This window comes from Bos indicus x Bos taurus, unplaced genomic scaffold, assembly GCF_003369695.1.
Source record: "Bos indicus x Bos taurus breed Angus x Brahman F1 hybrid unplaced genomic scaffold, Bos_hybrid_MaternalHap_v2.0 SuperScaffold_100135, whole genome shotgun sequence".
In the NCBI taxonomy this organism is placed as follows: domain Eukaryota; kingdom Metazoa; phylum Chordata; class Mammalia; order Artiodactyla; family Bovidae; genus Bos; species Bos indicus x Bos taurus.
In genome coordinates this window covers 1,147,090-1,167,357 of record NW_020867067.1, presented here as the reverse complement: position 1 = coordinate 1,167,357, position 20,268 = coordinate 1,147,090, and the positions used below count along the sequence as shown (strand labels likewise).

Here is a 20,268-nt window from a genome sequence, read left to right as displayed (position 1 = left end):
CCCATAGAATGAACCATGTTGACTTTCTATTGGGCTGAGACATTGAGAGTACTGGTGACAGGGCCAGCCTTCCAACAGGGCTTGTCCATATGGAAGCAGATTTCTTATTCTTCTGCCACATTTTCCTTACTCTTCTTAAGTCTCACTTGGTATTGTGCCAAATGACTTCTAAAGCACTGTTTATGATATTTACTGAGGATCCACAGTGTACTAAAAACAGCTTTATTATCTTTGAATGTAAAATTTTGCCGTATGGTTAAAACTGTTGCCTGCTTGTCTTATCGGAGATAGTAGATCTGCATATTTGTCTTTTAAATTAGCCATGAATGTAGCATTTTGTCAAAATGTATTTTTAGCATGCTAATGCTAAAAGTAAATCTTGTGTAAAGAAAAACTGACATTTCTAATTAAGACCTTTTCTCTTCTTTTAGGAAGCCACCAGAGTAGTTCAACCCATATTTTTGGGTAAAATGATTAGTTATGTTGAAAACTATGATCCTGATGATTCTGCCACATATGGTTACACGGCAGGGCTGAGCGCCTGTGTGCTCATGTGGGCCATTCTGCACCACTTGTACTTCTCCCACATGCTGGGGGATAAGGCTGAGAGTAGCCATGTGCCATATGATCTACCACAAGGTGAGTGTCACTCGGTATTGAAGTGTGTACCTCCCCTGAAGCATCAGAAGTGTTTTGGGAAATTTCTCTGTAAACTAAAGATTTCGTAACTGGGATCATTTACACCTTCCTAGAGAAGTTTGCTATTTGCATCAAGTCAAGTTTGTTGTTGAAGCAAACTTTAGCAATAAATAATGAAAAGTTTTATTTTGAGATTGAGTGAGGGCTGCCCTTGATATATTTTAGCCATAGGCTGCTGCATAATACCCACTAAATTTATAGTGAAAAATATTAAATTAATATTTAAAAATAAGTATCAAAAGTATCAAGATGATTTTCAATGTCTTCATGCGTACATCCCATAGTGGCATTTATGGAAATGTTTTGTGGTTTTTCAGTAAAACTTTCATTTACATAAAATTTGTATTTAAAAGGGAACTTCAGTGATTAGATTTATAAAATTAAATCTAGAAGAAGAGAATATATTTGAGAAAGGGAATGATTATAATATTAAAAGACCCATCTATTTATATTCAACATAATTATATTAACTAAAGGAAAATATAAAAAGAATTCATGTCAAGTATAGACTCACTCACTATATTTTATAAACATGATTGTTTTTAATGGTATTAAATAAAGTAGTAGTTTATTTGAGATAAAACTTGAAATTTTAAAGAGAGAATTTGTGGCTCTTCATTTAGGCTATTTTATTTTTTTAGGCTATTTTAATACAATATTTCCTTTTATCTTTAGTATGTATCATAGCACTATTAATAAGAACTGATTTAATGTGTTCAGTGATTTTGTATTGAGGAATGCCATGAAATTATTCCATAGTTTGCCCTGGTCTAAACTAGTATAAAAGGATTAAGGATTTCAGGTATCTTTACAAAAGTATTACTACAGATGTATCAGTGTCTAGAAGTGAATGGCTCTGTACAAACTTGATCCTGGAAATCTTGCCTTAGACTGTTTTTTTTTTTTTTTTTTTAAATAAGTCTTCATTTGTATTGTAGCCTTTAAATTTTCCAAGATAGTAGATATTAAGTGCTCTCAACACACACATAAAATAGGATAAATATATTAGGTAGAAGATCCTTTAAGTGGTTTTACTACAGTAATTTTCCCAATGTGTATTTATATAAAAGTATCATGTTGTAACCTTAGTCAGTTCAGTCACTCAGTCATATCGGACTCTTTGCAACTGCATGAATCACAGCACTCCAGGCCTCCCTGTCCAACATCAACTCCCGGACTTCACTCAGACTCACGTCCATCGAGTCAGTGATGCCATCCAACCATCTCACCTCTGTCGTCCCCTTCTCTTACTGCCCCCAATCCCTCCCACATCAGGGTCTTTTCCAATGAGTCAAATCTTCGCATGAGGTAGACAATATAATGGAGTTTCAGCTTTAGCATCATTCCTTCCAAAGAAATCCCAGGGCTGATCTCCTTTAGAATGGACTGGCTGGATCTCCTTGCAGTCCAAGGGACTCGCAAGAGTCTTCTCCAACTCCACAGTTCAAAAGCATCAATTCTTTGGCACTCAGCATTCTTCACAGTCCAACTCTCACATCCATACATGACCACTGGAAAAACCATAGCCTTGACTAGACGGACCTTTGTTGGCAAAGTAATGTCTCTGCTTTTCAATATGCTATCTAGGTTGGTTATAACTTTGTTTCCTAGGAGTAAGCGTCTTTTAATTTCATGGCTGCAATCACCATCTGCATTGATTTTGGAGCCCCAGAAAATAAAGTCTGAGACTGTTTCCACTGTTTCCCCATCTATTTCCCATGAAGTGATGGGACCAGATGCCATGACCTTAGTTTTCTGAATGTTGAGCTTTAAGCTAACATTTTCACTCTCCTCTTTCACTTTCATCAAGAGGCTTTTTAGTTCCTCTTCACTTTCTGCCTTAAGTCTGGTTTCTTCTGCATATCTGAGGTTATTGATATTTCTCCCAGCAATCTTTATTCCAGCTTGTGCTTATTCCAGTCCAGCATTTTTCATGATGTACTCTGCATATAAGTTAAATAAGCAGGGTGACAATTTACAGCCTTGACATACTTCTTTTCCTATTTGGAACTAGTCTGTTGTTCCATGTCCAGTTCTAACTGTTGCTTCCTGACCTGCATACAAATTTCTCAAGAGGCAGGTCAGGTGGTCTGGTATTCCCATCTCTTTCAGAATATTCCAGAGTTTATTGTGATCCACACAGTCAAAGACTTTGGCATAGTCAATAAAGCAGAAATAGATGTTTTTCTGGAACTCTCTTGCTTTTTCCATGATCCAGCAGATGTTGGCAATTTGACCTCTGCTTCCTCTGCCTTTTCTAAAACCAGTTTGAACATCTGGAAGAGTTCAATACATGATACACGTATTCCTGAAGCCTGGCTTGGAGAATTTTGAGCATTACCTTACTAGCGTGTGAGATGAGTGAAATTGTGTGGTAGTTTGAGCATTCTTTGGCATTACCTTTCTTTGGGATTGGACTGAAAACTGACCTTTTCCAGTCCTGTGGCCACTGCTCAGTTTTCCAAATTTGCTGGCATGTTGAGTGCAGAACTTTCACAGCATCATATTTCAGGATTTTACATAGCTCAACTGGAATTCCATCACCTCCACTTGCTTTGTTTGTAGTGATGTTTTCTAAGGCCCACTTGACTTCACATTCCAGGATATCTGACTCTAGATGAGTGATCACACCATCGTGATTATCTTGGTCACGAAGATCTTTTTTGTACAGTTCTTCTGTGTATTCTTGCCAACTCTTCTTAATATCTTCTGCTTCTGTTAGGTCCATACCATTTCTGTCCTTTATCTAGCCCATCTTCGCATGAAATATTCCCTTGGTGTCTCTAATTTTCTTGAGGTGATCTCTAGTCTTTCCAATTCTGTTGTTTTCCTCTATTTCTTTGCATTGATTGCTGAGGAAGGCTTTCTTATTTCTCCTTACTATTCTTTGGAACTCTGCAATTTATATCTTTCCTTTTCTCCTTTGCTTTTTACTTCTCTTCTTTTCACAGCTATTTTAAGCCCTCCCCAGACAGCCATTTTGCTTTTTTACATTTATTTTCCATGGGGATGGTCTTGATCCCTGTCTCCTGTACAGTGTCATGAATCTCCATCGATAGTTCATCAGGCACTCTATCAGATCTAGGCCCTTAAATCTATTTCTCACTTCCACTGTATAATCATAAGGGATTTGATTTAGGTAATACTTGAATGGTCTAGTGGTTTTCCCTACTTTCTTCAATTTAAGGCTGAGTTTGGCAATAAAGAGTTCATGATCTGAGCCACAGTTAGCTCCTGGTCTTGTTTTTGTTGACTGTATAGAGCTTCTCCTGGAGAAGGCAATGGCACCCCACTCCAGTACTCTTGCCTGGAAAATTCCATGGATGGAGGAGCCTGGTAGGTGGCAGTCCATGTGGTAGCCCAGAGTCGGACATGACTGAGTGATTTCAATTTCACTTTTCACTTTCATGCATTGGAGAAGGAAATGGCAACCCACTCCAGTGTGCTTGCCTGGAGGATCCCAGGGACAAGGAAGCCGGGTGGGCTGCTGTCTATGGGGTCGCACAGAGTCGGACGTGACTGAAGTGACTTAGCAGCAGCATAAAGCTTCTCCATCTTTGGCTGCAAAGAATATAATCAATTTGATTTCGGTGTTAACCATCTGGTTTTGGCCATGTGTAGAGTCTTCCCTTGTGTTGTTGGAAGTGGGTATTTGCTATGACCAGTGACTTCACTTTCACTTTTCGCTTTCATACATTGGAGAAGGAAATGGCAACCCACTCCAGTGTTCTTGCCTGGAGAATCCCAGGGACGGGGGAGCCTGGTGGGCTGCCGTCTATGGGGTCACACACAGTCGGACACGACTGAAGTGACTTAGCAGCAACAGCAGCAGTGCATTTTCTTGGCAAAACTCTGTTAGTCTTTGCCCTGCTTCATTCTGTATTCCAAGGCCAAATTTGCCTGTTACTCCAGGTGTTTCTTGACTTCATACTTTTGCATTCCAGTCCCCAATAATGAAAAGGACATCTTTTTTGGGTGTTATTTCTAAAAGGTCTTGTAGGTCTTCATAGACCCATTCAACTTCAGCTTCTTCAGTGTTACTGACTGGGGCATAGACTTGGATTACTGTGATATTGAATGGTGTGCCTTGGAAATGAACAGAGATCATTCTGTCGTTTTTGAGATTGCATCCAAGTACTGCATTTTGGACTCTTTTATTGACCATGATGGCTACTCCATTTCTTCTAAGGGATTCCTGCCCCCAGTAGTAGATATAATGGTCATCTGAGTTAAATTCACCCATTCCAGTCCATTTGAGTTTGCTGATTCCTAGAATGTTGATATTCACTCTTGCCATCTCTTGTTTGACCATTTCCAATTTACCTTGGTCCATGGACCTGACATTCCAGGTTCCTATGCAATATTGCTCTTTTCAGCATCGGGCCTTGTTCTATCACCAGTCACATCCACAGCTGGGTATTCTTTTTGCTTTGGCTCCATCCCTTCATTCTTTCTGGAGTTATTTCTCCACTGGTCTCCAGTAGCATATTGGCACCTACTGACCTGGGGAGTTGCTCTTTTAGTATCCTATCATTTTGCCTTTTTGTACTATTCATGGTGTTCTTAAAGCAACAATACTGAAGTGATTTGCCTTTCCCTTCTCCAGTGGACCACATTCTGTCAGACCTCTCAACCATGACCTGTCTGTCCTGAGTCACCCCACAGGGCATGGCTTAGTTTCATTGAGTTAGACAAGGCTGTGGTCCTAGTGTGATTAGATTGACTAGTTTTCTGTGTGTATGGTTTCAGTGTGTCTGCCCTCTGATGCCCTCTCACAACACCTACCGTCTTACTTGGGTTTCTCTTACCTTGGACGTGGTGTATCTCTTCATGGCTGCTCCAGCAAAGCACAGCCGCTGCTCCTTACTTTGGACGAGTGGTATCTCCTCACTGCCTCTCCTCCTGACGTTGAACGTGGAATAGCTCCTCTAGGCCCTCCTGCACCCACCTGTGTTGTAACCTTAAACATACGCATTTTTTATAAATAAATAAAGTCCTCATTGAAAGATAAAACCAAACAGCTTAAATTGAATATATTGCTTCTGTTACCTAGCTGCTACTTATCCAGAGCTTCTGTTTCTTCAGAATATTTCAGTCAGCAGAAAGTGAGATGTCATCTGACCTTTCATTGAGCAGATTCTTGTTCATCTCGGGATTGTGTGAACCTGGGAACCTGGCGTCTTGCTATTTGTGTTTGGCAACAGTATCTGAGTAGGTTTCATTCTGGGTGATGTGGAAATTGCAGCTGTGCCTGCACACTCCAGTCAGGGGTCTTCACTGTCATTTATCATCATCTTTGTTATTCTATTTCATCTTTAACCATTTATGAGATGGATACTCAAAGATTTCCTTACAAATTGGCTAAATGTTTATCTTTCCAGATCATACTTTTTTTTTTTTTTTTCCTCTAATTTTATTTTATTTTTAAACTTTACATAATTGTATTAGTTTTGCCAAATATCAAAATGAATCCGCCACAGGTATACATGTGTTCCCCATCCCGAACCCTCCTCCCTCCTCCCTCCCCATACCATCCCTCTGGGCCGTCCCAGTGCACCAGCCCCAAGCATCCAGCATCATGCATCGAATCTGGACTGGCAACTCGTTTCCTACATGATATTTTACATGTTTCATTGCCATTCTCCCAAATCTTCCCACCCTCTCCCTCTCCCACAGAGTCCATAAGACTGTTCTATACATCAGTGTCTCTTTTGCTGTCTCGTACACCGGGTTATTGTTACCATCTTTCTAAATTCCATATATATGCGTTAGTATACTGTATTTATGTTTTTCCTTCTGGCTTACTTCACTCTGTATAATAGGCTCCAGTTTCATCCAGATCATACTTAATTCATAATAATTACAAAATTTTACCAGAACTGCATTGCAAAAACCTTAAGTTAGGTGTGAGCTGATGGGTAAGTCAAAGCTCACTCTTTGCTGCACAGGTGAGCCATTGTCCACCTGATTTTCTTCCTCTTCCCACTAACACTTTGGAATCTTGGCTTTGGGAAATGTGATCTGACCTGCCATGTTGGCTTATGTGAATGTTTGCTGACTTGATTTTACTAAGAGTTTGTCCCTGTATGAAGTCAGGAATTGTGGGAATTACACCATATATATAACCTGAAATTCCAGAAACCTGGGAAAGACAAATTTCCTCATACACAGCCTTGCCTCTAGAGCCCTGCTGTTTTGGAAACAAGACACTTCCTTGCAGGTTACAGGTGAGCTGATTCCTTAGGGGAAAGCTTGTACTGCCAAGCAGTTTTGATTGGCCCCTCTGATCATTTGTGGTTCATGCTCAGGCCCCACCTTCTGATCACTGGTCCTGGAGAGGAATCAGATTGGGTGTTAAAGCTCGTAGCAGTAGTTTGTCTACACCATGGATTCCAGGCTGGGGCAGGTCTCCAGGAGATCTCTAAGGCTGCACATCTTCTGCTTCTGAAATGGCCCATTCAGCATCTTTGTGCTTTTTTCAGCTGAATTTTGAATGATAGGGAGATATTATATATAAAAATGACTTGCCAAAAAAAAAAAAAAATGACTTGCCATTTATTCATTAGTACATTTCCACTGCTTTGGTAAAGTTACTTTTGGCTTTTGATCATTGATTTTTTTATTGTGGTAATATATACACAGCATAAAGTTTACCATTTTCACTCCTTTTCAGTGCAGCACTTAGTAACATTAGGTACATTCACATAGTTGTGTGGCCATCACCCTTATTCATCTCTGGAACTTTTTCTTTTCCCAAACTAAACCTCTGCACCCATTTTTTTTTTTAATTGGAGGCTAATTACTTTACAATATTGTACTGGTTTTGCCATACATCAACATGAATCCACCATGAGTGTACACGTGTCCCCCATCCTGAACCCCCTCCCACCTCCCTCCCCATACCATCCCTCTGGGTCATCCCAGTGCACCAGCCCCAAGCATCCTGTATCATGCATTGAACCTGGACTGGCGATCTGTTCCACATATGACAATATGCATGTTTCAATGCCATTCTCCCATATCATTCCACCTTCTCCCTCTCCCACAGAGTCCAAAAGACTGTTCTATACATCTGTGTCTCTTTTGCTGTCTCACATACAGGGTTATCGTTACCTTCTTTCTAAATTCCATATATATGCATTAGTATACTGTATTGGTGTTTTTCTTTCTGGCTTACTTCACTCTGTATAATATGCTCTAGTTTCATCTACCTCATTAGAACTGATTCAAATATATTCTTTTCAATGGCTGAGTAGTACTCCATTGTGTATATGTACCACAGTTTTTTTATCCATTCATCTGCTGATGGACATCTAGGTTGCTTCCATGTCCTGGCTATTATAAACAGTGTTGCTATGAACATTGGGGTACATGTGTCTCTTTCAATTCTCGTTTCCTTGGTGTGTATGCCCAGCAGTGGGATTGGATTGCTGGGTCATAAGGCAGTTCTATTTCCAGTTTTTTTAAGGAATCTCCACACTGTTCTCCATAGTGGCTGAACTAGTTTGCATTCCTACCAACAGTGTAAGAGGGTTCCATTTTCTCCACATCCTCTCCAGCATTTATTGCTTGTAGACTTTTGGATAGCAGCCACTAACTCCCAGTCCCTCTTCCCTCATCCAGCACCATTCTACATCTTTTCCCTGTGAACCTGACTACTTTAGTACCTCATGTAAGTGGATTGATTCAGTGTTTGTCATTTTGTATGTGGCTTATTCCTGTAGCACAGTGTCTTCAAGATTCATCCATGTTGTACCAGATGTCAGAATTTAAGTCCTTTTAAAGGCTGAATAATATTCCACTGTAGGGCTATACAACATTCTGTGTATTTGCTCATCTGTCAATGGACAATTCTATCTTTTATCTATTGTGAACATTGCTGCCATGAATATGAGTACACAAATTGTCTGTTCAAATTTGTGTTTTTAGTTTTCTTGAGTATATCCTTAGTAGTGTAATTGCTATATTGTATGCTAATTTCACGTTTAATTAACTTCCATATTCTCTTCCATTGTGGTTATATCATTTTACATTCTCACTTGATCATTGGTTTTCTTCTTGAGGAGTAATCAAAGCATTTTTATAAAGTATGACATTTTGTTTGGATTAGTGGCTCCAGTTGGTGGTTTGTTGAAGCAGCTCCTGGTGTCTCTTCAGTTTCCTCAGATTGCTAGGGCATTTTTCTTACAAAATAAAGGGATTGTACAACACAGGTTGTGATTTTTGTAAAGTCAGCAGACTGGCATTAAGAATGGGAACCTCACAGGAACAGTGTTTTGAATGTTATACTTGCTCGTTTTGGAATGAGAAAACAAAGCCCATGTGGTTAAATATTATCACCTACAGAATTAATGATTGAGTCCAGATTTAGAGTCCAAGTTTCTGAATTTCTTTCCTTAAGGCAGCCTCTCCACCCTCATTTAATTTGGCTCAAAATTACTTACTTGTCTCTTAAGTGTAAACCTACACCCTTTATCCTTCGGCCAGGTCCAAGTTCATTGAAACTGGGGAGGGGGGTGGATTTTGCTTCTGCCTCCTGCTTCTCCCTTTGCCGTCCTTGCGGGCGGGGCTGCTGCCACAGTGAGGAGTGAAAAGCTGATCAAGGGTCCCTAGATCCCTGCTGTCAGGAGTCACCCTGCTTGTGCTGATACCACTCAAGACCCCAAGAACACATGCTCCATTTTGTTATGTTCTAAGATGACTTGGTATGACCTTAGGAATCCAGTTCTCTATCTCCCTCTCTCACTTCATGCACTTTGCCTAAGTAGCTCGGCCACAGGGAAGACCACCACAGGCCAGATAGTCAACCTGCTGTCCAACGATATGAACAGGTTTGACCAGGTGAGCTGCCCCTGAGGGATCCTCTTCCACTTCCTGTTCTTCTCACTGGGCTCAGCTTATTGGGATGCCAGGTGCCAGGGTTTGGTGTCAGCCAGGGTTCTATTGAGGTTATGCAACTTTCATTTCTTTGTGTGCAAATTCGATGTAATTATATGTATTGTTCCATAAGTGAGAGTTTTGCTTTTCTAATAATAAATAGGCAGTGGTGTTGTTGCCCACTAACCAACACACATTGGTTAGTGTCCCTAAGGATCCTGCTGGAGTGGCCCTTCTTGGCACGTGGTATAGGTGTTGCTGGATTATCTTCTTCTCCTCTGGATGATGAAGGTCTTATGGGCAAGGATTTTTCTTTCCCCTGTGCTCTGATCAGTGCCTACTACATAGGAAGCCTTCAAGGGATATGCCAAGTGGGTGGTACCCAGCCAGACCCAATCTCCTCTCTGCTCTCCCCCCTCAGTCTTTTTACCACTGATGTTATGCATAGATCACATGACCCAGGGCATTGTAGCTATTGGTCAGATCTGTGTTGCACTAGACACTTCTTTTTCGAGTATCCACTCATCAAACATGAAGTAAGGTCCCTACTCAGTTTCAGGGATGAATAAAGCTTAGTTTCTTCCCTATAGAAATCACAGCCTATCAGGGAGATAAATACAGAAGACATTACTTGAGAGAGAAGTAGGTAACATAATATAAGTTTTCCTGGGATGTCAAGGAGACCCAGAGGAGATGGGGGCTCAATTCTGGAACAGAGAACATTTGGGGAAGACCTACGAGACCTTCTACAGCTAACACCCAAAAAAGATGTCCTTTTCATCAGAGGGTACCAGAATGTAAAAGTAGGAAGTCAAGAGATACCTGCAGTAACAGGCAAATTTGGCCTTGGAGTACAAATTAAGCAGGGCAAAGCCTAACAGAGTTTTGCCAAGAGAACCCACTGGTCATAGCAAACACCCTCTTCCAACAACACAAGAGATGGCGCTACACATGGACATTACCAGATGATCAGTACCAACATCAGGTTTATTATATTCTTTGCAGCCAGAGATGGAGAAGCTCTATACATTCAGCAAAAACAAGACTGGGAGCTGACTATGGTTCAGATCATGAACTCCTTGTTGCAAAATTCAGGCTTAAATTGAATTAGGGAAAACCACTAGACCATTCAGGTATGACGTAAATAAAATACCTTACAATTACACAGTGGAAGTAACAAATAGATTCCAGGGATTAGATCTAATAGACAGAATACCTGAAGAACTATGGATGGAGGTTCGTGACATTGAATTGAAGGCAATTATCAAGACCATCCCCAGAAAAAGAAATGCAAAAAGACAAAATGGTTGTCTTAGGAGGCCTTACAAATAGCTATGAAAAGAACAGAAGCTAAAGGCAAAGGAGAAAAGGAAAGATATACCTATTTGAATGCAGAGTTCCAAAGAATAGCAAGAAGAGATATGAAATCCTTCACCAGTGATCAATGCAAAAAAATAGAGGAAAACAATAGAATGGGAAAACTAGATATCTCTTCAAGAAAATTAGAGATACCCAGGAAATATTTCATGCAAAGATGGGCACAATAAAGGACAGAAATGATATGGACCTAACAGAAGCAGAAGATATTAAGAAGAGGTGGCAAGAATACACAGAACAACTGTACATAAAAAGATGTTCATGGCCCAGATAACCACGATGTGGTGATCACTCATCTGGACCCAGACATCTTGGAATGTGAAGTCAAGTGGGCCTTAGGAAGCATCACTATGAACAAAGCTAGTGGAGGTGATGGAATTCCAGCTGAGCTAGTTCAAATCCTAAAAGATGATGCTGTGAAAGTGCTACACTCAACATGCCAGCAAATTTGGAAAACTCAGCAGTGGCCACAGGACTGGAAATGGTCAGTTTTCATTACAATCCCAAAGAAGGGAAATACCAAAGAATGTTCAAATGACCGCACAATGCACTCATTTTACACACTAGTAAAGTTCAAAATTCTCCAAGCCAGACTTCAGCAGTATGTGAACCACGAACTCCCAGAGGTTCAAGCTGGATTTAGAAGAGACAGAGGAACCAGAGATCAAATTGCCAACATCCACTGGATCATCAAAAAAGCAAGAGAATTCCAGAAAAGCATCTACTTCTGCTTTATTGATTACACCGAAGCCTTTGACTGTAAATCATAACAAACTGTGAAAAATTCTTCAGGAGATGGTTATACCAGACCACCTTACCTGCCTCCTGAGAAATATGTATGCAGGTCAAGGTGCAATATTTAGAACTGCACATGAAATAACAGACTGGTTCCAGAGTAGCAAAGGAGTATGTCAAGGTTGTATATTGTCACCCTGCTTATTTAAATTATAGGCAGAATACACCATGTGAAATGCCAGGCTGGATGAAGCACAAGCTGGAATCAAGATTGCCAGGAGAAATATCAATAACCTCAGATATGCAGACACCACCCTTATGGCAGAAAGTGAAGAGGAACTCAAAAGCCTCTTGATGACAGTGAAAGAGGAGAGTGAAAAAGCTGGTTAAAAACTCGACATTAAAAAACAAAGATCATGGCATCTGGTCCCATCACTTCATGGGAAATAGATGGGAAAACAATGGAAACAGTGAGAGACACTATTTTTGTGGGCTCCAAAATCACTGCAGATGGTGAGTGCAGCCATGAAATTAAAAACCACTTGCTACTTGGAAGAAAAGCTATTACCAACCTAGACAGCATATTAAAAAGGAGAGACAGTACTTTGCCAACAAAGGCCCATCTAGTCAGAGCTATAGTTTTTCCAATAGTCATGTATGGATGTGAGAGTTGGACTTAAAGAAAGCTGAGCACTAAAAAAATTGATGCTTTTGAACCGTGGTGTTGGAGAAGATTTCTGCTTTAGCAGGTTTGAATCCCACTGAGATAGTTTCTGTTTATGTTCCTGTCTATTCCTTCAGAGGAGATTGTTTCTACACTGTGTCCTTATTGGTTTTTACACCATCTTAAGAAGGTTTTGTCTTTCTCTTTTAAGGTAATGATGTTCTTGCACTATCTGTGAATGGGGCCACTGCAATCTATTGCAGTGACCACCCTCCTCTGGATGGAAATAGGAATATCATGTCTTGTTGGGATGGTGGTTCTCATTACTCTTCTGCTGTTGCAAAGCTGCCATGGGAAGTTGCTTTCCTCACTTCAGTAAGAGAAACACTGGTTTTAAAAACCGATAATATGTAATTGGTAACATCCACAGTCTGCTTGATGCTTTTGTTCAAAAACAAGACAAATGTCTTCTCTGGTCTCTTCTTTGTGTGGGTTGTAGACCCTTCAGGCTTAACAAGTGAAGACTCCAGCCTTAAGCTGAAGGCTGATCCTGAAACAGAAACAGTGAAAGCATTCACCGGCTGCTGTTGGCACCATATCTGAATAAGTAGAGCGTCCTCCAGCAGAATTTACCCATGTTCAAGTTATTTAAATATTGGTAAATAGTAATGATCTTGTAGACCCATTTATCACCACATATATTTTTGTTACGATTGTGTTGGAGCCTTTTCAAGTTTTATGTTCATGTTGCCTTTAAGTTATAAGCACCCCAAGGGCAAGGCTGATCTTCATTGTGTCTTTACAAAGCCCCACATTCACAGCAGCATACATGATAGAAAAGTGACTCATGGTGAAGAGCCTTCTGGTGATGAGTTAGACCTGAAGCAGGTCCCAAAGGGTTGGAGGTGGGAGATTGTCAGGTGATGGTGATGTTGTACTATTTGAAGTTCATTGAGCTCTTGTGTATGTTCTGTGTGTTTACAGTTATGAACTTGGTATTTTTCTCTATTTGGAATTTCCTTTTCTGTCTATGCTGTGAAAAGATGTTCCTATCCTTCGAAGCCCTGTTCCAGTGCTACTAGGTCTCTGAAGCTCTTCTTGTTCTCCTTTCACAGTGTATTTAACAGTCCCATCTTTTCTGCTCCCCAGAACTTCTCTCCTGTTTTATTACATCACAGACTATGTCTTTCTGCGTGTCTTTCTGCCTTCCCTACCTGACCGTGACATCCTTGAGCAGATGGTTTATATCTGACTCATTTCAAGTTTTGCTTAGCTGGTGCTGCATGTTCTCCAACTTACTTCTTGAAATGGGCTGAAGGGTTGGCTTCCTAATTGAAGCCTTTTTATCCATTTGTACTTTGAGTAGGACTGGCCTGTGTTCTAAGTGCAAAAGGACAGTAGAGAATCATTTACTTCCTAGCCACCACCCTCCACCTCCACACCCCCATGCCCACTACTACTGCTGTGGCCACGGAAAGTTGGGCTGTGATCACTAAGGCTCATTTCTCACAATTGTCCCCTTAGGAGTAAGACCACAGCTTTCACAGATGACAGGATCAGGACCATGAGTGAAGTCATAATGGGCATCAGAACGATAAAAATGAGTGCTTGGGACAAGTCATTTATAGACCTTATTACCAGATTGAGAAGGTAAAGGATATATATCACTCCATATTTTCATGATTTATTTCCAATTCTACAGAATGCTTTAGATGTCTTACCAAAGAAGTATTTAAGTTCACCTTCACATTAAGGTGAACTTAAATACCTTCTATTCATTGCATCCCCAACGTGTTGCAGTAGGGTTAAGGAGAACAGTGGATACATCATTTACCTGCTCTTCCATTTACCATCATCTCAAAGGAAAAAAAAATGTATATGCTTCTTACTTATATAGAAATGAAATTCTAAGTAGTCCTTAATACCTCTAATCTCAATAAGCAATGTTTTTAATATAGTATTTGGACAATGATATTCAAACTAAAATTGTAATTTATGTTGATGGAGAATAAACAGGGAGATTACTGGAGTGGGTAACCTTTCCCTTCTCCAGGGTATCTTCCCAACCCAGGGATCGAACCCAGGTCTCCCATATTGCAGGTGGATTCTTTATCAGCTGAGCCACAAGGGAAGTCCAAAGGTACTGGAGTGGGTAGCCTATCCCTTCTCCAATGGACCTTCACGACCAAAGACTCAAACCAGGGTCTCCTGCATTGCAGACAGATTCTTTACCAACTAAGCTATCAGCGAAACCCTATAGAGATTGGCTGTACCTATATTGAGTCAAACTATATGAATCACTATTCTTTGTTGTTGTCATGCTTATTCGCTCACTCATATCCAACTCTTTGTGACACCATGGACTGTAGCTCTCCATGCTTCTCTGTCCATGGGATTTCCCATGCAAGAATACCAGAGTGGGTTGCCATTTCCTCCTCCAGAGGATCTTCCTGACCCAGGGATTGAACCCATGTCTCCTGCATTGCAGGTGGGTTCTTTAACACCAACAAAGCTCATAAATCACTGTTATTCTTTTCAAATGGAGCTATGAAAGTACTGTCCCTTTTGTTTTGCTTCATGTTTTTTTTTAATTTATTTATTTTAATTGGAGGATAATTACTTTACAATATTGTAGTGGTTTTGCCATACATTGACATGAATTAGCCATGGGTGTACATGTGTTTCCCATCCTGAACCCCCTCCCACCTCTCTCCCCATCCCATTCCTCTGGGTCATCCCAGTGCACCAGCCCTGAACACCTCGTCTCATGCATCGAACCTGGACTGGCAATCTGTTTCACATATGATAATATTCATGTTTGTAGACTGTTTTTCCAACTTTTATTTAAATACCTGATGAACATTACTCTGACGCCACGTTGTCACCTCTCACTTTGCACCTTTGTGGGGTCCCTCCCTCTGCTGGGAATACACTCCTATCTTCCTTCTTCTTTGGCCTCCGCCAGCCCTGACTGACTCCAGCTCATCTTCTCAGGTTCCATGTGTGTGTGACTTGCCCTGACTCCATTGCTCCAAGTTACATGCCTCTTCTCTGAGCTCCTTTGGGGGCTGTGATGACCATCTCTAATGTCTCCCAATTTTGTGGTTGCTAATTCTCTTTGCCCATAAGTTCATGAGTGCCTGGAAGGGAAAGGATGTGTCTTTCTGTGAGGAGCCGGGCACAGACTTGTGATTATGAATGCTTGTTGAATGAATGTTCAAACCCCGTCTGATTGACCCAAAATGTTTGCAAGTGTGGCATTAAGCCTCCTTTTACTTGAAAGAGTGAAGTGGTGATGCAGTGTATGGTCCTGGTGTCAGGCAGACCCCTGAGTGTTCACTATGCTAATGTCTCCATGATGTGAGGGATGGTTTATCTTAATCTGTGTCTACTCCCTAGAAAGGGGCCACTCACACAGGGCACTGAATTCACATCTTGTATGTTGATGCTTCTTATAAAATCTTTGTCCTACTTTCTTTTCCAGGAAGGAAATTTCCATAATTCTGAGAAGTCCCTACCTTAGGGGCATGAATTTGGCAACATTTTTCACTGTAAGCAAAATCATGATTTTTGTCATCTTCATCAGCAATGAGCTCCTTGACAACCTGGTCACAGCCAGCCAAGTGTTTGTGGTGGTGATGCTGTTGGAGGCACTGAGGTTTTCGAGCACCCTCTACTTCCCCATGGCCGTCGAGAAGGTGTCAGAGGCCATCGTCAGCATCCAAAGAATCAAGGTTTAGTGAAAGATAACTTTTTAAAGTTATAGGTGGATTTTACCTAAAACTCCGCCTTTTATGTGGTGTCACTGTGTGCCTGTTAAGTGAGATTTAACTCTTTCAGTGCCAAGCAGGCAGTCTTTACAAAATGTATGTATTCCCCTCTTTTCTTAGGTAAAGTGAGTTAAAAGTACTGTAAAATCCATGCTTGTTTAGGGCCAGTAGTACCAATGGCAGCAGCACAGGCTCTTGATATGCAGTGATGGCTGCAGGATGATTAAAATGTCTACAAGCAGAAGAAGCAAACAATTGCATCTGCTGTGCTGACTGGAATGACTAGGCAGCGACTATGCATAGTCCTGGGGTGACTAGGATTCCTCTCTGGGCCGGGAGGGGAGGAACTTGCTGAGAAGTCCCTGTTCCCTGGGCAGGAAGAGTGGCCTCAGATTCACTTAGTTCTCTGTGTTTAAAAATGGATTCTTTACAGATGTTTTCTTGTTGATTTCTGATCTCTGCATTTTTGTTCCTGTCCTTAGTTTACTTAGTGTCTAAGCCTGTCTTTAGCTCCCCTCTTCCCTTCAAACTTGTGATTCCCACCCATACCTATTGTCTCCTTTTTTATACACAAATATAAACTCAAAATGGGTTAAAGATCTAAATGTAAGACCAGAAACTATAAACTCCTAGAGGAAAACATAGGCAAACACTCTTTGACATAAATCACAGCAGGATCCTCTATGACCCACCTAACAGAGTAATGGAAATAAAAGCAAAAATAAACAGTTCACTTCAGTTCAGCCACTCAGTCGTGTCCGAGTCTTTGCAACTCCATGAATCGCAGCATGCCAAGCCTTCCTGTCCATCAACAACTCCCGGAGTTGTTGGCAATTTGATCTCTGGTTCTTCTGCCTTTTCGAAAACCAGCCTGAACATCTGGAAGTTCACGGTTCACATATTGCTGAAGCCTGGCTTGGAGAATTTTGAGCATTACCTTACTAGCATGTGAGATGAGTGCAATTGTGTGGTAGTTTAAGCATTCTTTGGCATTGCCTTTCTCTGGGATTGGAAAGAAAACTGACATTTTCCTGTCAGCCACTGCTGAGTTTTCCAAATTTGCTGGCATATTGAGAGCAGCATTTTCACAGCATCATCTTTCAGGATTTGAAATAGCTCCACTGGAATTCCATCACCTCCACTAACTTTGTTCATAGTGATGCTTTCTAAAGCCCACTTGACTTCACATTCCAGGATGTCTGGCTGTAGGTGAGCGATCACAAAATCGTGATTATCTTGGTCATGAAGATCTTTTTTGTACAGTTCTTCTGTGTATTCTTGCCATCTCTTCTTAATATCTTCTGCTTCTGTTAGGTCCCTACCATTTCTGTTGTTTATTGTCCCATCTTTGCATGAAATGTTCCTTTGGTATCTCTAATTTTCTTGAGGAGATCTCTAGTCTTTCCCATTCTGTTGTTTTCCTCTATTTTTTTGCTTTGATTGCTGAGGAAGGCTTTCTTACCTCTCCTTGCTATTCTTTGCAACTCTGCATTCAGATGCTTATATCCTTCGTTTTCTCCTTTGCTTTTCACTTCTTTTCTTTTCACAGCTATTTGTAAGGTCTCCCCAGACAGCCATTTTGCTTTTTTGCATTTCTTTTCCATGGGGATGGTTTTTGTGTTTGTTTGTTTCAATTTAATTAACATATTTTTCTTTTCTTTTATTATCATTATTATTTACTTTACAATATTGTTTTGGTTTTGCCATACATCAACATGCATACGCCATGGGTGTACAAGTGTTCCCAATCCTGAACTCCCCCTCCCACCTGCCTCCCCATACCATCCCTCTGGGTCATCCCAGTGCACCAGCCCCAAGCTTCCTGTATCCTGCATCGAACCTGGACTGGTGATTTGTTTTATATATGATATTATACATGTTTCAATGCCATCCTCCCAAATCATCCCACCCTCTCCCTCTCCCACAGAGTCCAAAAGACTGTTCTATACATCAACGTCTCTTTTGCTGTCTCGTATACAGGGTTATTGTTACCATCTTTCTAAATTCCTTATGTATGTGTTAGTATACTGTATTGGTGTTTTTCTTTCTGGCTTACTTCACTCTGTATAATAGGCTCCAGTTTCATCCACCTCATTAGAACTGATTCAAATGTATTATTTTTAATGGCTGACTAATACTCCATTGTGTATATGTATGACAGCTTTTTTATCCATTCATCTGCTGATGGACATCTAGGCTGCTTCCATGTCCTGGCTATTATAAACAGTGCTGCAATGAACATTGGGGTACACGTGTCTTTTTCAATTCTGGTTTCCTTGGTGTGTATGCCCAGCAGTGGGATTGCTGTTTTGTATGGCAGTTCTATTTCCAGTTTTTAAATGAATCTCCACACTGTTCTCCATAGTGGCTGTACTAGTTTGCATTCCCACCAACAGTGTAAGAGGGTTCCCTTTTATCCACATCCTCTCCAGCATTTGTTACTTGTAGACTTTTGGATAGCAGCCATTCTGACTGGCATGAAATGGTACCTCATTGTGGTTTTGATTTGCATTTCTCTGATAATGAGTGATGTTGAGCATATTTTCATGTGTTTGTTAGCCATCTGTATGTCTTCTTTGGAGAAATGTCTATTTAGTTCTTTGGCCCATTTTTTGATTGGGTCATTTATTTTTCTGTAATTGAGCTGCAGGAGTTGCTTGTATATTTTTGAGATTAGTTGTTTGTCAGTTGCTTCATTTGCTATTATTTTCTCCCATTCTGAAGGCTGTCTTTTCACCTTGCTTATAGTTTCTTTTTGTGTGTGTGCAGAAGCTTTTAATTTTAATTATTTCCCATTTGTTTATTTTTGCTTTTATTTCCAATATTCTGGGAGGTGGGTCATAGAGGATCCTGCTGTGATTTATGTCGGAGAGTGTTTTGCCTGTGTTCTCCTCTAAGAGTTTTATAGTTTCTGGTCTTATGTTTTGATCTTTAATCCGTTTTCAGTTTATTTTTGTGTATAGTGTTATGTCAGGGTCCAGCCCCAGCAGGATCTAGGGATACCCTCAGGATGAATGGCATCGGCAAGAGAGAAAGTAAAGGAGAGAGAAAGAGGCTGGTATTTCTTGATTTACACAGAAAGCCAATAAAGCCCCTGACATGGGACTTGTTCTGTTCATGGAGGCCTCAGGCACCCTCTCGATGGGGTGAAGACCCAGAGCGCCTTCTTGAGAGGGTTTTAGAAGCCCGGGCAAAAAAGTGAACTCAGAGGGCCTCTGCACTCCAGGGGATAAGCCTGAAAAAAGAAGAGAGAAAGAAAGAAAGAGAGAAAGAATAACACGGGGAGACCAAGCTCTGATGAAGCAGGTCTGCAGCTTTATTTTCAAAGGGAGCTTTTATACCATGAGTTACACATTTCCAGAAGTGAAAGATACAAAGTCATGCAGAGTCAACTCAACATTACATCAGTTTTACCTTTATTGGAACCAGGACATTTTCTGCATAGCTTTTTTATAAACAAAGGTCTTATGTACATTATTTTCTGGCCTTGTGGCCTGTTAAAATTTTGTGACTCTTTCCTGATAAAGGTTGGCCAATCAGAAAATTTGTTTTCCTTTTATCTTTCCGAACTGCAGTCCCCCTCAGGAAACAAAGCTAAATTCTTATGGAGCAAACGTGTAGTGGGTTACAATAAAGAAATAACTTATTAACTCAAGGCTCTTATGTTGCTAATGTCAAGGCTACTGCTTGTTTTTCTTGCATACCAACTATATTAGCTAATGTACTCCCAGGTGCACATTGGGTAAAGGACAAGGAAACTCGGTGGCAAACATTGGCTCAACAATGCAGTATTATTTTAATAAAGCTTTTTTATCGCTCGAAGGTTATGCTTGGGGTGTTGTGAACAATCATGTGCGTTAGTTGCAAGAGTATGGATAAACCTGCCAAGCAAGCTAAAATGGTGACAGAGGGGTTAGAATTGAAATACTCCTATCAAGCCCAGAAGACTTATTAACTAGAGCCTTAAGTTGATTTTCTTCAGAGAAAGGTGGCCGGGGATAGCCCCCTGTTAATGTCAGAAGAGTTGGGGAAAGGCATAGTATAGGAAACAGTAGACAGACAGATTTTGGTTTCGGGGTAGATGCTTGAGCAGGTCCAGGGAATCCCTCGAGTCCTGATCTGCCTTTGCCTGTCAGGTCTTCTCCA

At 40.7% G+C, this 20,268-nt stretch overlaps 1 pseudogene; it reads left to right on the top strand.

Moving 5' to 3' along the window:
* Positions 1 to 20,268, top strand: part of LOC113888437 — a 129,924-nt pseudogene that overhangs the window by 26,539 nt on the left and 83,117 nt on the right.